Below are 14817 nucleotides of genomic sequence, written 5' to 3'. Positions count from 1 at the left end.
CTGCACCCTCTCTAAAGCCTCCACATCCTTCTGGTAGTGTGGCGACCAGAATTGAACACTATACTCCAAGTGTGGCCTAACTAAGGTTCGAAACAGCTGCAACATGACTTGCCAATTCTTATACTCAATGCCCCGGCCAATGAAGGCAAGCATGCCGTATGCCTTCTTGACTACCTTCTCCACCTGTGTTGCCCCTTTCAATGACCTGTGGACCTGTACTCCTAGATCTCTTTGACTTTCAATACTCTTGAGGGTTCTACCATTCACTGTATATTCCCTACCTGCATTAGCCCTTCCAAAATGCATTACCTCACATTTGTCCGGATTAAACTCCATCTGCCATCTCTCCGCCCAAGTCTCCAGACAATCTAAATCCTGCTGTATCCTCAGACAGTCCTCATCGCTATCCGCAATTCCACCAACCTTTGTGTCGTCTGCAAACTTACTAATCAGACCAGTTACATTTTCCTCCAAATCATTTATATATACTACAAAGAGCAAAGGTCCCAGCACTGATCCCTGTGGAACACCACTGGTCACAGCCCTCCAATTAGAAAAGCATCCCTCCATTGCTACCCTCTGCCTTCTATGGCCTAGCCAGTTCTGTATCCACCTTGCCAGTTCACCCCTGATCCCGTGTGACTTCACCTTTTGTACTAGTCTACCATGAGGGACCTTGTCAAAGGCCTTACTGAAGTCCATATAGACAACATCTACTGCCCTACCTGCATCAATCATCTTAGTGACCTCCTCGAAAAACTCTATCAAGTTAGTGAGACACGACCTCCCCTTCACAAAACCGTGCTGCCTCTCACTAATACGTCCATTTGCTTCCAAATGGGAGTAGATCCTGTCTCGAAGAATTCTCTCCAGTAATTTCCCTACCACTGAAGTAAGGCTCACCGGCCTGTAGTTCCCGGGATTATCCTTGCTACCCTTCTTAAACAGAGGAACAACATTGGCTATTCTCCAGTCCTCCGGGACATCCCCTGAAGACAGCGAGGATCCAAAGATTTCTGTCAAGGCCTCAGCAATTTCCTCTCCAGTCTCCTTCAGTATTCTGGGGTAGATCCCATCCAGCCCTGGGGACTTATCTACCTTAATATTTTTTAAGACATCCAACACCTCCTCTTTTTGGATCTCAATGTGACCCAGGCTATCTACACACCCTTCTCCAGACTCAACATCTACCAATTCCTTCTCTTTGTTGAATTCTGATGCAAAGTATTCATATTGTACCTCGCCCATTTCCTCTGGCTCCACACATAGATTCCCTTGCCTATCCTTCAGTGGGCCAACCCTTTCCCTGGCTACCCTCTTGCTTTTTATGTACGTGTAAAAAGCCTTGGGATTTTCCTTAACCCTATTTGCCAATGACTTTTCGTGACCCCTTCTAGCCCTCCTGACTCCTTGCTTAAGTTCCTTCCTACTTTCCTTATATTCCACACAGGCTTCGTCTGTTCCCAGCCTTTTAGCCCCGACAAATGCCTCCTTTTTCTTTTTGACGAGGCCTGCAATATCTCTCGTTATCCAAGGTTCCCGAATATTGCCGTATTTATCCTTCTTCCTCACAGGAACATGCCGGTCCTGAATTCCTTTCAACTGACACTTGAAAGCCTCCCATATGTCAGATGTTGATTTGCCCTCAAACATCCGCCCCCAATCTATGTTCTTCAGTTCCCGCCTAATATTGTTATAATTAGCCTTCCCCCAATTTAGCATATTCACCCTTGGACCACTCTTATCCTTGTCCACCAGCACTTTAAAACTTACTGAATTGTGGTCACTGTTCCCGAAATGCTCCCCTACTGAAACTTCTACCACCTGGCCGGGCTCATTCCCCAATACCTGGTCCAATACCGCCCCTTCCCTAGTTGGACTGTCTACATATTGTTTTAAGAAGCCCTCCTGGATGCTCCTTACAAACTCTGCCCCGTCTAAGCCCCTGGCACTAAGTGAGTCCCAGTCAATATTGGGGAAGTTGAAGTCTCCCATCACCACAACCCTGTTGTTTTTACTCTTTTCCAAAATCTGTCTACCTATCTGCTCCTCTATCTCCCGCTGGCTGTTGGGAGGCCTGTAGTAAACCCCCAACGTTGTGACTGCACCCTTCTTATTCCTGATCTCTACCCATATAGCCTCCCTTCCCTCTGAGGTGTCCTCCCGTAGTACAGCTGTGATATTCTCCCTAACCAGTAGCGCAACTCCGCCACCCCTTTTACAACCCCCTCTATCCCGCCTGAAACATCTAAATCCTGGAACGTTTAGCTGCCAATCCTGCCCTTCCCTCAATCAGGTCTCTGTAATGGCAACAACATCATAGTTCCAAGTACTAATCCAAGCTCTAAATTCATCTGCCTTACCCGTAATACTTCTTGCATTAAAACATATGCACTTCAGGCCATCAGACCCTTGTGCTCAGCAACTTCTCCCTGTCTGCTCTGCCTCAGAGCCACACTGTCCCTATTCCCTAGTTCTCCCTCAATGCTCTCACCTTCTGACCTATTGCTCCCGTGCCCACCCCCCTGCCATACTAGTTTAAACCTTCCCGTGTGACACTAGCATACCTCACGGCCAGGATATTTATGCCTCTCCAGTTCAGATGCAACCCTTCTTATATAGGTCACACCTGCCCCGGAAGAGCTCCCAGTGGTCCAGATAACAGAAACCCTCCTTCCTACACCAGCTGTTTAGCCACGTGTTTAGCTGCTCTATCTTCCTATTTCTAGCCTCACTGGCACGTGGCACAGGGAGTAATCCCGAGATTACAACCCTAGAGGTCCTGTCTTTTAATTTTCTGCCTAGCTCCCTCAACTCCAGCTGCAAGACCTCATGCCCCTTCCTGCCTATGACGTTAGTACCAATATGTACAACGACCTCTGTCTGTTTGCCCTCCCCCTTCAGGATGCCCTCTACCCGTTCGGAGACATCCTGCTATGAATTATATTTCTTTGTTTCTGAACGGACGGTGATTGATTGTTGTCCCTGTTTTGAAATTTCCTTTTGATCTTTGCCCCTCACAAAGATGGCGACAGCTGCGGGGAACGTGGCCACCATTATTGATAAGGACCATAGGAGCTGGAACAAGAATGAACCACAGGGAGCTGTCCCCTCCGACACTGATGTGGAGATGTCGGCGTTGGACTGGGGTGAGTACAGTAAGAAGTCTTACAACACCATGGAGTCTGCACCGACCCTCTGAAAAAACATTCTACCAAGGCAACCCCGTCCTGCAACATTAACTTGTTATGAGCCACGGTTTAGAGAACCCCAAGGTGTATCATGGAGTTCACCTGACCCACGACTTTTACGAGATTGTGGTCTGGGGAGCACACGGCCCACTCTACAGGTGTTCTGCAGCAGAAATTTAAAAGTAATTTTTAAAGCAGAACAATGTTTCGTCTATGAACTCAGTTGACCTTTTTAAAACATACAGTGAACATCTTCGCAGCCATCAATTCAAATACACCCCCCCCCCCCAAAGAATACAACACTCTCAGTAATCCTTAAACTTTCCTTTTGACATCCATAAGACAAACATCCTTTTTACAGAAGTTTAAATTCTCTACTGAGAGCAGTTATCACTCTGAATTGACCAAATGATCTAGAGATAGCCTTGAGATGGCAGAGAGATCAAAATTACACCTTTATTGGCTGGCTTCAGCTCCAACACTAAAACGAAACCTAAAAACACAGACACATCCAAGCTTTTCCTCAAAGCGAAACAAAAAAGCAGAGCCAGAGCTCAGATCCACCCACACTCTGACATCACTGCAGCCACTTGAGCAGACAAACATTTCTTAATGTGACATTCCCATGACACCTCCCCCCCCCAAAAAAATAAACAATCAACTTCAAGATGGTTTCATTTTTCACCTTTTCACTTTCCTTTGAGAAATGCAGACAGTAAATGTACTTTCTCGTTTAAAAAAACAACACACTCAAACAGGCATAATAACATAGTCCATTTCAGTTCTTCTTCCTCGTCATCACATTCTTGACAAAGCATCGGCTATCACGTTTTCTCGTCCTGCCACATGTATTATCTTTTAATGAAATGGCTGTAACAATAAACTCCATCAAAACAGTCTGGCATTGGTATTCAGGAATTGCGGCAAAAACGTCAGTGGATTATGATCAGTACAGATAATTGTGTCAGACGGATTGCTGGTCAGATAAATTAGAAAATGTTGCAAAGCCAGCACCAAGCTCAAAGTCTCCTTCTCAATCGTGGAATATTCCTTCTGGTGAGAATTCAATTTTTTGAAAATTAACAAATAGGCCGCCCTAGTCCTTCATCATCATCTTGTAGAAGCACCGCACCTACACCCACATCACTCGCATCGACAGCCTCTTTGAATGGTTTTGCGTAATTTGGGATGGCTAACACAGGAGCAGTTGTTAACACAGCCTTCAGGCCGGCAAATGCCTGTTGACACTCCGATGTCCACTGGAATTAGTTACGCATCCTCAGAAAGTCCGTCAGTGGACCGACCACACTGCTAAAATTTGGTGCAAATTTTTTTTTAATGAACATTTTATTGAGGTATTTTTGGGAAAGAAACAACAACAAAATAGACAATATACATGAAACCATAAACATTGTGCAAAAAACATTTACCTTTCGTACAGGTCCCACCCTATTACCCCCCTAATCTAACCTAAGTTACTCCCCCGCCCTCCACTTCTGCTGATGATTAATTTTCCGCAAGGAAGTCGACGAACGGTTGCCACCTCCAGGTGAACCCGAACAGTGAACCTATCAAGGCGAACTTAATTTTCCCCATACAAAGAAAGCTAGCCATATCCGATAGCCAGATCTCCGACTTCGGGGGCTTTGGGTCCCTCCATGCTAACAGTATCCGGCTACCAGGGAAGCAAAGGCCAGAACGTCTGACTCTTTCTCCTCCTGGATTCCTGGATTTTCCGACACACCAAAAATCGCCACCTCTGGGCCCAGCGCCACCCTTGTTTTTAAAACCTTGCACATGATGCCCGCAAACCCCTGCCAATATCCCTGAAGCTTTGGACATGCCCAAAACATGTGGACATGGTTTGCTGGTCCTCCTGCGCATTTTGTGCACCTGTCTTCCACCCAAAGGAATCTGCTCATCCGGGCCACTGTCATGTGAGCCCGGTGCACAACCATAAATTGTATCAGGCTGAGCCTGGCACATGTTGCGGGACGCGTTCACTCTACTCAACGCGTCTGCCCATAAACCGTCCTCCATCTCACCTCCCAGCTCCTCCTCCCACTTACGCTTCAGCTCCTCGGTCTGCGTCTCCTCCGACCCCATAAGCTCCTTATAGATGTCCGAGACGCTCCCCTCCCCTATCCACCATCTGGAAATTTGCCTATCCTGAATCCCCCGCAGCGGTAGGAGAGGGAAGTTTGCCACATGTTTATGAAGGAAGTCCCACACCTGCAGATATCTGAATTTGTTTCCCCTCGCCAACCCAAACTTTTCCTCCAGCGCCCCCATACTCGGAAAGCTCCCCTCTATGAACACAGCCCCCATCCTCTAAATACCCGCTCTCCGCCATACCCGGAACCCCCCATCCATACTCCCCGGAGCAAACCGGTGGTTATCACAAATTGGGGCCCAGACCGATGCTCCCACTGCTCCCACATGCTGCCTCCACTGGCTCCAAACTCTCAGGGCCGCCACCACCATGGGGAGGAGGTGGGAGCGGCAGAGGCGCAGTTACTGACGCCCCCAGACTGGTGCCGTTACAAGAAGCGGCCTCCATTCGCACGCCGACCCCTCCCACACCACTCACTTCCTGATCATGGCTATGTTAGCCGCCCAATAATAGTTGCCAAAATTTGGCAGCGCCAGACCGTCCTCTCCCCGGTTCCGCTCGAGCATTACCTTCCTTACCAGCGGGGTCTTGGCCGCCCAGACGAAGCCCGTGATCACCCTGTTGACCCGCTTAAAAAAGGACTGCAGAATAAAATGGGGGACATTGAAATACAAATAGGAACCTCGGGAGGACCATCATTTTCACCGTTTGTACGGGAGCGGGTCCCATCTCCGCAAATCATCCTTCATTTGGTCCACTAGCCGGGCCAGATTCAATTTATGCAGCCGGTCCCATTCCCGCGCCACTTGGATGCCCAAGTACCTAAAACTACCCCCTACTGACCTAAATGGCAGCACCCCCAGTCCCCCCTCCTGTCCCGTCGCCTGAACCACAAACATCTCACTCATATCCATGTTTCACTTATACCCCGAAAACCGGCCGAATTCCCCTAAAATTTTCATGATTTCCTCCATCCCCTCTACTGGGTGTGTCCCCCCGCCCCCCCGACCAGTCCCCTCCTGCCCCTTGAAGCTCTCAGAGCAATTGCCAAAGGCTCTATAGCCAGCGCAAACAACAGTGGGGAGAGGCGGCATCCCTGTCTCGTCCCCTGGTACAGTCTAAAATAGTCCGAAGTTGTCCTGTTCGTCCGCACACTTGCCACAGGAGCCTGATACAGTAACCTGACCCAGTCAATAGCCCCGCCGAGTCCGAACTGTTCCAGTACATCCCACAGTTAATCCCATTCTACACGATCAAAAGCCTTTTCTGCATCCATTGCAACCACTACCTCAACCTCCCGACCTTCCGGGGGCATCATGATCACATTTAACAGCCTTCTTACATTGACCACCAACTGCCTACCCTTAATAAACCACGTCTGGTCCTCCCCAATAACGCCTGGGACACAGTCCTCAATCCTGGCGGACAGGATTTTGGCCAGCAACTTGGCATCCACATTCAGCAGGGAGATAGGCCTGTAGGACCCACATAGCTCCGGGTTCTTGTCCCGCTTAAGAATCAGCGAAATCGTTGCCTGTGACATCGTCGGGGCCAGCACCCGTCTTTCCCTTGCCTCATTGAACATCCTCAACAACACTGGCCCCAGTATCCCCGAGAACTTTTTATAAAACTCCACTGGGTACCCGTCCGGACCCGGGGCCTTACCCGCCTGCATGGCCTTCAAGCCCTCCACTATTTCTTCCAGCCCAATTGGGGCACACAGCCCTTCTACCCGCTCTCCGTCCACCGTTGGGAAATTCAGCCCCTCCAAGAAGCGTCTCATCCCCTCCGGCCCCGTAGGGGATTCCGACCTGTACAGCCTGCTGTAAAAATCTCGAAACGCTTTATTCACCCCTACTGAATCGCCAACCAGGTTCTCCTCACCGTCCTTTACTTTCTCTGTCTCCCTAGCTGCCTCCCTCTTCCGAAGCTGCTGTGCAAGCATTCTGCTGGCCTCCCCATGTTCATAAATCGCCCCCCTCGCCTTTCTCAGCTGCGGCACCGCCCTCCCTGTAGTCAGCAAGCTAAACTCCGCCTGCAGCGTCCGCTGCTCCCTCAGGAGCCCTGCCTCTGGGGTCTCCGCATACCACCTATCGATCTGTAATATCTCCTGTCCCAGTCGGTCCGTCTCTGCCCTGTCAACCTTCTTGCTATGAGCCCGGATCGAGATCAGCTCCCCTCTGACCACTGCCTTTAGTGCTTCCCAGACCACCGCTGCCGAAATTTCCCCCGTGTCGTTGACCTGCAGGTAGCTCTGAATGCATTTCCTCAGCCGCTCGCACACCCCTTCATCCGCCAAATGTCCCACATCCAACCTCCAGTGAGGGCGCTGATTACTGTCTTTACTAACCTGCAGGTCAACCCAGTGCGGTGCATGGTCTGAGATTGTGTTCGCCGAGTACCCCGTGTCCACTACCCCAGCCAGAAAGACCCTGCTCAAAATAAAGAAATCAATCCGGGAGTACACTTTATGCACGTGTGAATAGAAGGAGAACTCCTTCGCCCCCGGCTGCCCGAACCTCCATGAATCCACCTCCCCCATCAGCTCCATGAACCCTCTTAGTTCCTTTGCGATTGCTGGCACCCTGCCCGTTTTGAGCTTGACTGGTCTAAGCCAGGGTCCATAACTGTATTGAAGTCCCTTCCCATGACCAACCTGTGCGAGTCCAGGTCCGGTATCATCCCCAGCATACTCTTTATAAACTCCACATCGTCCCAATTTGGCGCATATACATTCACTAATACCAACTGCACCCCCTCCAGTTTCCCACTGACCATAATATACCGACCTCCCACATCCGAGACTATTCTACCCGCCTCAAGCACCACCCGCTTATTGATCAGGATTGCAACCCCTCTAGTCTTTGAATCTAGTCCCGAATGAAACACCTGACTGACCAAGCCTTTCCTCAGTCTAATCTGGTCCGTTACCTTAAGATGCGTCTCCTGCAACATTACCACGTTTGCCTTCAATCCCCTAAGATGCGCAAACACAATTGCCTTTTTACCGGCCCATTTAACTCTCGAACATTCCAGGTGATCAGCCTAGTTGAGGGGCTCATTGCCACCCCCCGCCCCCCCCCCTCCGCCGATCAGTCATCCCGTTTTTTTAGGCCCGTCACCAGCCCGTGATCCGCGCCTCCACTGGTCCATCCCCAGGCAGCCCCTGACCACCTCTCTGTCTCTCAGCCCAAGTCCCTCCCTCGCCAGCAGAACATTCGCCCCCCCCTTCCCCCCTCCAGCAACAACACCCTGTAACCCAATCCCTTTCCTAAATCAAACATATGCACCCCCCCCTCCCCCCCCACTTCGCTTCCGAGAGCTAGTTCACCCAGCTAGCTTGGTGGCCCCCATCCCCGGCGCCAGACAGTCTCCCACCTATTATTCCCTCCCCCCCGCTCATGCAAACAAACTCCAACATCCAACAATCCCCACACAATTGCCCAACCGAAAAACACCAAGATCAAAACTAACACACCTCCATCCCCCAACAGTGCAAATGAAAACCTAAACTCGACCAGCTCTACTGCTGGTTCCAAGCAAAACGAGAAACTCTACAAAAACAGAGAAACAAAACAGAGAAAACAGAGACACGAACGTTGCAGCGAAATTCAAAAGTTTTCAGTCCTTCGTCAGCCCTTTCTTGCAAAGTCCAACGCGTCCTCCGGCGACTCAAAGTAAAAGTGCTGATCCTCATGCGTAACCCAGAGACGGGCTGGGTATAACAGTCCAAACTTCACCTTTTTCTTGAACCTGTGGAATTTCACTACCATAGCTCTCAGGGGGTCTCCCATTCGCGGCTTCTTCGCAGGTGCTCTGTGAGCCCTATCTACCTCCAAGGGCCGGGAGAATGCCCCATCCCCCAGCAGCTTCTCAAACATGCCTGCGACGTATGCCCCAGCATCCGTTCCTTCGGACCCCTCCGGGAGCCTGACAATTCTTAGATTCTGCCGGCGGGACCTATTCTCTAGGTCCTCCACCTTCTCCAGAAGCTTCTTTTGCTGGTCCCTCAGCATCCCCACCTCCAGCTCCACCGCAGTCTGATGCTCCTCGTGCTCAGCCAGCGCCTTCTCCACCTTCTGGATCGCCCGATCCTGGGTGTCCAACCTGAGCTCCAACCGCTCAATCAACGCTTTTATTGGGTCCAAGCAGTCCCGTTTCTGTGTAGCAAAGCCCTTCTTGATGACTTGCATCAGCTGCTCCATAGACTGCTGGATCGACAAGCCAGACGTTCGCTCCTCCGCCATGCAGTCCCCTTTTGCAACTACAGCCGAAGTCTTCTCCCTCTTCTTGTTTCTGCCCTTACGAACACTTCTAGTCCTTTTCTCCATGCACCGAAGTGGGAATTCAGTAGAGAATTGCCACTAACATCCATTCTACAATTCAAATCTGGTAAAAAATCGGGGGAAAAGGTCCAAAAGTCCGATTAGAGCAGGAGCCACCAAATGTGCGACTTACTCCTTCATAGCCGCCACCGGAAGGCCCTTAATAATAATAATAATCGCTTATTGTGACAAGTAGGCTTCAATGAAGTTACTGTGAAAAGCCCCTAGTCGCCACATTCCGGCGCCTATTCGGGGAGGCCGGTACGGGAATTGAACCCGCGCTGCTGGCCTTGTTCTGCACGACAAGCCAGCTATTTAGCCCATTGTGCTAAACCAGCCCCTTCTGACTGTGCTCACCCCAGTCCAACGCCAGCATCTCCACATCATTTGAAAGGGTTAAGTCTATATGGATGTTGTTTGATTGGAACAGCATTTCCCACATCTACGTCATGTATAGTCATTTTAGTGCTTCCCAACTTATCTCCACAAACTTGCCCACGTGATATTCCCGTACCAGCCTCTCCGAACAGGCGCCGGAATGTGGCGACTAGGGGCTTTTCACAGTAACTTCATTGAAGCCTACTCGTGACAATCAGCGATTTTCATTTTCATTTCATTCATATCATTAACTCTTTCAGGTCAGTCCGTTTTTCCTCTGGAAGATAACTCCACAATTTATCCCAAATTTTTTTCAAGTTTATTTTTATAAATTTAGATTACCCAATTATTTTTTCCAATTAAAGGGCAATTTAGCGTGGCCAATCCACCTACTCTGCACGTTTTTGGGTTGTGGGGGCGAAACCCACGCAGACAGGGGAGAATGCAAACTCCACAGAGACAGTGACCCAGAGCCAGGATCGAAACTGGGACCTCAGCGCCGTGAGGCAGCTGTGCTAACCACTAGGCCACCGTGCTGCCCTAATTTATCCCAATTTTTAATTTAATTTGAGGTATGTCAAATTCACAGTCATCTGGATTTGCTTCGTCACTTTGAGTTAAGAACATTAAAACTTCCTCCTTTTTCTCTCCTTCCCTTTCAAAGTAGCTTTTAAACATATTCACATGACACACTCAGTGAGTTTCCCTTCTATCTGGCGTTCTTACCACAGAATTCACCTCACTTAATTTCCTTTCAATCTGATAAGGTCCACTAAACTTTGCTTTTAAAGGTTCACCTACCACTGGTAACAATACTAAAACTTTGTCTCCACAGGCAATACTATGAACTTTGGATTTCTTGTCTGTTACCCGTTTCATCACATGTTGTGCAACTTTTAAATGTTGTCCAGCCAATTCCCCTGCTCTCTTTAATAGTTCCCTAAAATTTACACGTAATCCAATAATGTAAGTTCTGATTCCTCACTCACCAATGTTTCCTTGATCAGTTTAAGTGGTCCTCTTACCTCATGACCAAAAATTGGTTCAAAAGGACTGAATTTGGTTGACTCATTAGGTGCATCCCTAATTGCAAACAGTACGAATGGAATTCCTTTATCTCAATCCTCTGGATAATCTTGACAATAAGCCCTCAACATTGTCTTGAATGTCTGATGCCACCTTTCTGATGCTCCTTGCGATTCTGGATGGTATGCAGTTGATTTAAATTGTTTTATTCCTAAACTATCCATAACTTCTTTGAATAACCTTGAGGTAAAATTTGATCCTTGATTCGATTATATTTCCGTGGGTAGTCCATATCTAGTAAAGAATTTAAGTAACTCCACAACAATCTTTTTAGCTGCAATATTGCGTACTGGAATGGCCTCTGGAAACCTAGTGGACACATCCATTAGTCAAAAGATATTGATTCCCACTTTTTGTTTAAGGAGCGGTCCTACGCAATCATTTAAGACCCTTGTAAAAGGTTCCTCAAATGCTGGACTGGGTATAAAGGGCGTTGGTTTAATCACTCTTTGAGGTTCCCTATCACTTGACATGTGTGACATGATCAACAAAATTTAACTACATCTTTGTGTAGTCCAGACCAATAAAAATGTTTTTGTATTTTAGCTTGAGTTTTCCTTACTCCCAAATGACCTCCCCCTGGAACCTCATGTGCAACTCACAACACCTCCTTTCTATACCCGACTGGCAATACTACTTGATGAACTTCTGACCACTTTTCATCCGTCTGCATAAGGCCTCTGCATAAACGTGAATAGCTCCTGAAAGGTAGGCCCGTGTGCTCCTCATAACCAAAATTAATAAACAGCTGGAGGTCAGGTGAACTCCATGATATACTTTGGAGTTTCTAAACGCTGGCCCACAACAATATATTGTGTGTAAATAAAACTATGTTTCTTTATTTCTTTACTCGGTGTGGACTTCCCGTGTTCTCATTAAACATAATTTTGCTTCTTGAATCCTGTGCGTTTCCATGTCAATGGCTTTCTTTCAGCATTTTTTAGCAGGCATGAAAATTTATGTGATTCTTTTTTAGTAGCGGTAGTTTCCCTCCAGCTTTTCCAACTTTTCAAAATTAAATCTCAGCTCCTCCTCTGGCATCATCCTATAAGCTCAAAGTCTGGAGTGTTCCTCGTGAAATGTCATTATTGAACTGAATTTAAGATGGCTCCCCTTAACCCTGTGCCTTATGGCAGACGTCACATGACTACTGCAAGCCGGGTAGGGCATCTGGTAATGATTGCATTTCAAAGCCCAAACGTGTGCAGTCTTAGTTAATTTAAATACACAAGGATTCCACATGATCACTTACTTACTTGCTTTTGGCTGATGCTACATCCACAGTGTCTAAGCACAGACATAATGAGCTAAATGACCCTCGACCATGATTCTCTGAATGCGCCCTTCACCCATTAATAATTGGGCCGTTAAGAATGTTGGAGCTTATTTTGTTTCAGTAGGCTAATAAAAGACTGATTAACGAAGAGTGTTTGCTTTGTTATATTTTCCACTACTTTTTGCATTTTTCAGAATCCTTTTTCTGCTAGCCAACACTTTCCTTCAAACTCCTTGACTTCTGCTGCTACTTAAAGAGAATCGCAAAAAGATGAGAAATCCCAAAACTTTCAACACCAAGTCATGGAAAGTGGAAGATTACCTTTGTCTTATAATCTTGTGGCCTAGAAACACTGAACTCCTTTGATTTTTACAATAAGAATGGCATGTGTTGACAACAACTAACAGTGTGAGTCATTTATTCATTAAATATCTCAAGCTATTGAATTTCCCACAGAATTAGCATTTATTATTAAGGGCTACACAGTGCATATTATGCTATCAGAATTCCCAAGGTGCTTTATTGGAGAGAGACAATAAACATTCCACTCATGAACAAAATTGCACAACAATTAAATAATTTTGACTACCTCGCAGGAGAATTGTGATTAACCACAATCCGCTGCAGCTTTAAATTATCCATTAACGTTCAATTAAGCTGTCAGATCTATGTGGAAGAACTCTCAGTATAGATTAAAACCTGTCGATCGAGAACATCAGCCAACAAGTGCAAAAAGGTAGGCCCTTCTAACACTTCCCTCTGCTTGACCTGACTCAGTTGCAGCCATATATTATGAACCTTAAAATGCTGAGAGTATAACAGAACATTATAGACTGCATGCTTCACAAAAAATTAGCCTGCCACTTCACAAACAAAAAGAGCCAATGAAAGAGGTTGGGACAGCATAAAACTTGAAGAAAGGGCTGACAAAAGTGCACAGATCTGGAAGAATGGGATAGATACAAAGACCAGAAAAGGATCACAAAGCAGCTTATCGGAGCTACTAAAAGGGATCATGAAAGGAAACTTGCAAGGGACATCAAAACCAATAAGAAGACATTTTATAGTTATATAAAGGGAAAGCATGGTGTGGTGAATGGAACTACTGTTAATTCACCAGTGCACTGTGATATCATGTTACTGCTGTATCGTGTTACGTTATGTGTTTAACCCTGTGGGCTCCACCTATGGGCCATTGTACGGCTTCACCCACAGGGGGATATGTCGGGGCATGTACGGGCTCGCCCATGGCTCCACCCCTTACAGGAAGTATAAAGGCAGCTGACCTGCGTGGCCGCATTCATTGTTGTACCAGTCACAGGCAGGCTCAGTTGTAAGCTGATTAAAACCACGGTTTACTTCTCAACGTGTCTCTCGCATCAATTTAATCAGCTTAAAATACTACTATGGAATCAGCCCTCAAACCTGATAAACTGGAACTCGATCCACAGGCCGCAGAGGCAAGAGAAATTTTTTCGCACTGGCTTTGATGCTTCAAGGCCTATCTCGCCGTGTCGTCTACGCCATCCGTCACGGACGGACAGAAACTGAGTCTTCTCCACGCACGGGTGAGCCATCGTATTTCTGTCCAGCTCGACGGCGCCGCGTCCTATACAGATGTCCTCGCACTACTCGAACGCATATATATATATACGGCCCGTGAACGAGGTCTACGCGCGACACATCTTCAGCACTCGCCGCCAGCGCCCCCGGGAGTCGCTAGATGACTACCTACGCGACCTCAAAGCCCTCGCACGCAACTGTAACTACCAGGCCATTACGGCCCCTCAGCATATAGAGCTCGCTATCCGAGACGTTTACGTGGCGGGGGTCCGATCGAACTATGTAAGACAGCGCCTGCTCGAAAAAGGGGCCCAGGACCTGGAGGACACGGTAACACTAGCTACCTCTCTGGAGGTCACGTTTCAGAGCCCTACTGCGTTCCCCACACGCGACCCCCTCGTGGGCCCCCGACTAGAGACTACCCCAGGCTTGTGCCGCGCGGCCACCCGCCCATCATGGGGAGCTGCCCTGGTATTTTTGCGGGCAGTCCCAACACCCCCGACAGCACTGCCCAGCCCGCAACGCGAACTGTAGAAACTGCAGGCGAAAAGGACACTTCGCCAAGGTCTGCCTGGCCAGGTCTAAAAACTTGAACTCACAGACCCGATCCACAGGCCCGCAGACCCCGCAAAGTGGCAGCGTGTCTGCCGACTCCGCTTCCACACAATACGTGCGACTCATGGGGGCCGCCATCTTGGCCATCCTCCCCCACGCGGCCGGCCACGTGCGATCCATGGGGGCCACCATCTTGGACGCCATCATCCTCACCGCCCGCCACGCTTGACCAACGGGGGCCGTCATCTTGGCTGTCATCTGCTACACCGCCCGAGATGTACGAACGACATGGACAGCAGCCATCGCGGGGCCGCCCCAGCACCTCCGATC

General features: G+C 48.3%; 1 long non-coding RNA gene across 2 annotated transcripts in view; it reads left to right on the top strand.

Annotated features, from left to right (window-relative positions):
* LOC140385781 (uncharacterized) overlaps positions 1–13735 on the top strand; it is a 72853-nt gene extending 59118 nt beyond the window's left edge. For both annotated transcript variants that reach the window (XR_011933475.1, XR_011933474.1), the window contains 2 exons: positions 3026–3149; positions 12564–13735. This is a non-coding gene — a long non-coding RNA (uncharacterized lncRNA). The remainder of the gene's footprint in view (positions 1–3025; positions 3150–12563) is intronic.
* The last annotated feature ends 1082 nt before the right edge of the window (positions 13736–14817 follow it).

Source organism: Scyliorhinus torazame, chromosome 11, assembly GCF_047496885.1.
Source record: "Scyliorhinus torazame isolate Kashiwa2021f chromosome 11, sScyTor2.1, whole genome shotgun sequence".
NCBI classification, from domain to species: domain Eukaryota; kingdom Metazoa; phylum Chordata; class Chondrichthyes; order Carcharhiniformes; family Scyliorhinidae; genus Scyliorhinus; species Scyliorhinus torazame.
The sequence above is the reverse complement of the archived record's forward strand: the minus strand, read 5'-3'. Positions and strand labels throughout refer to the sequence as shown.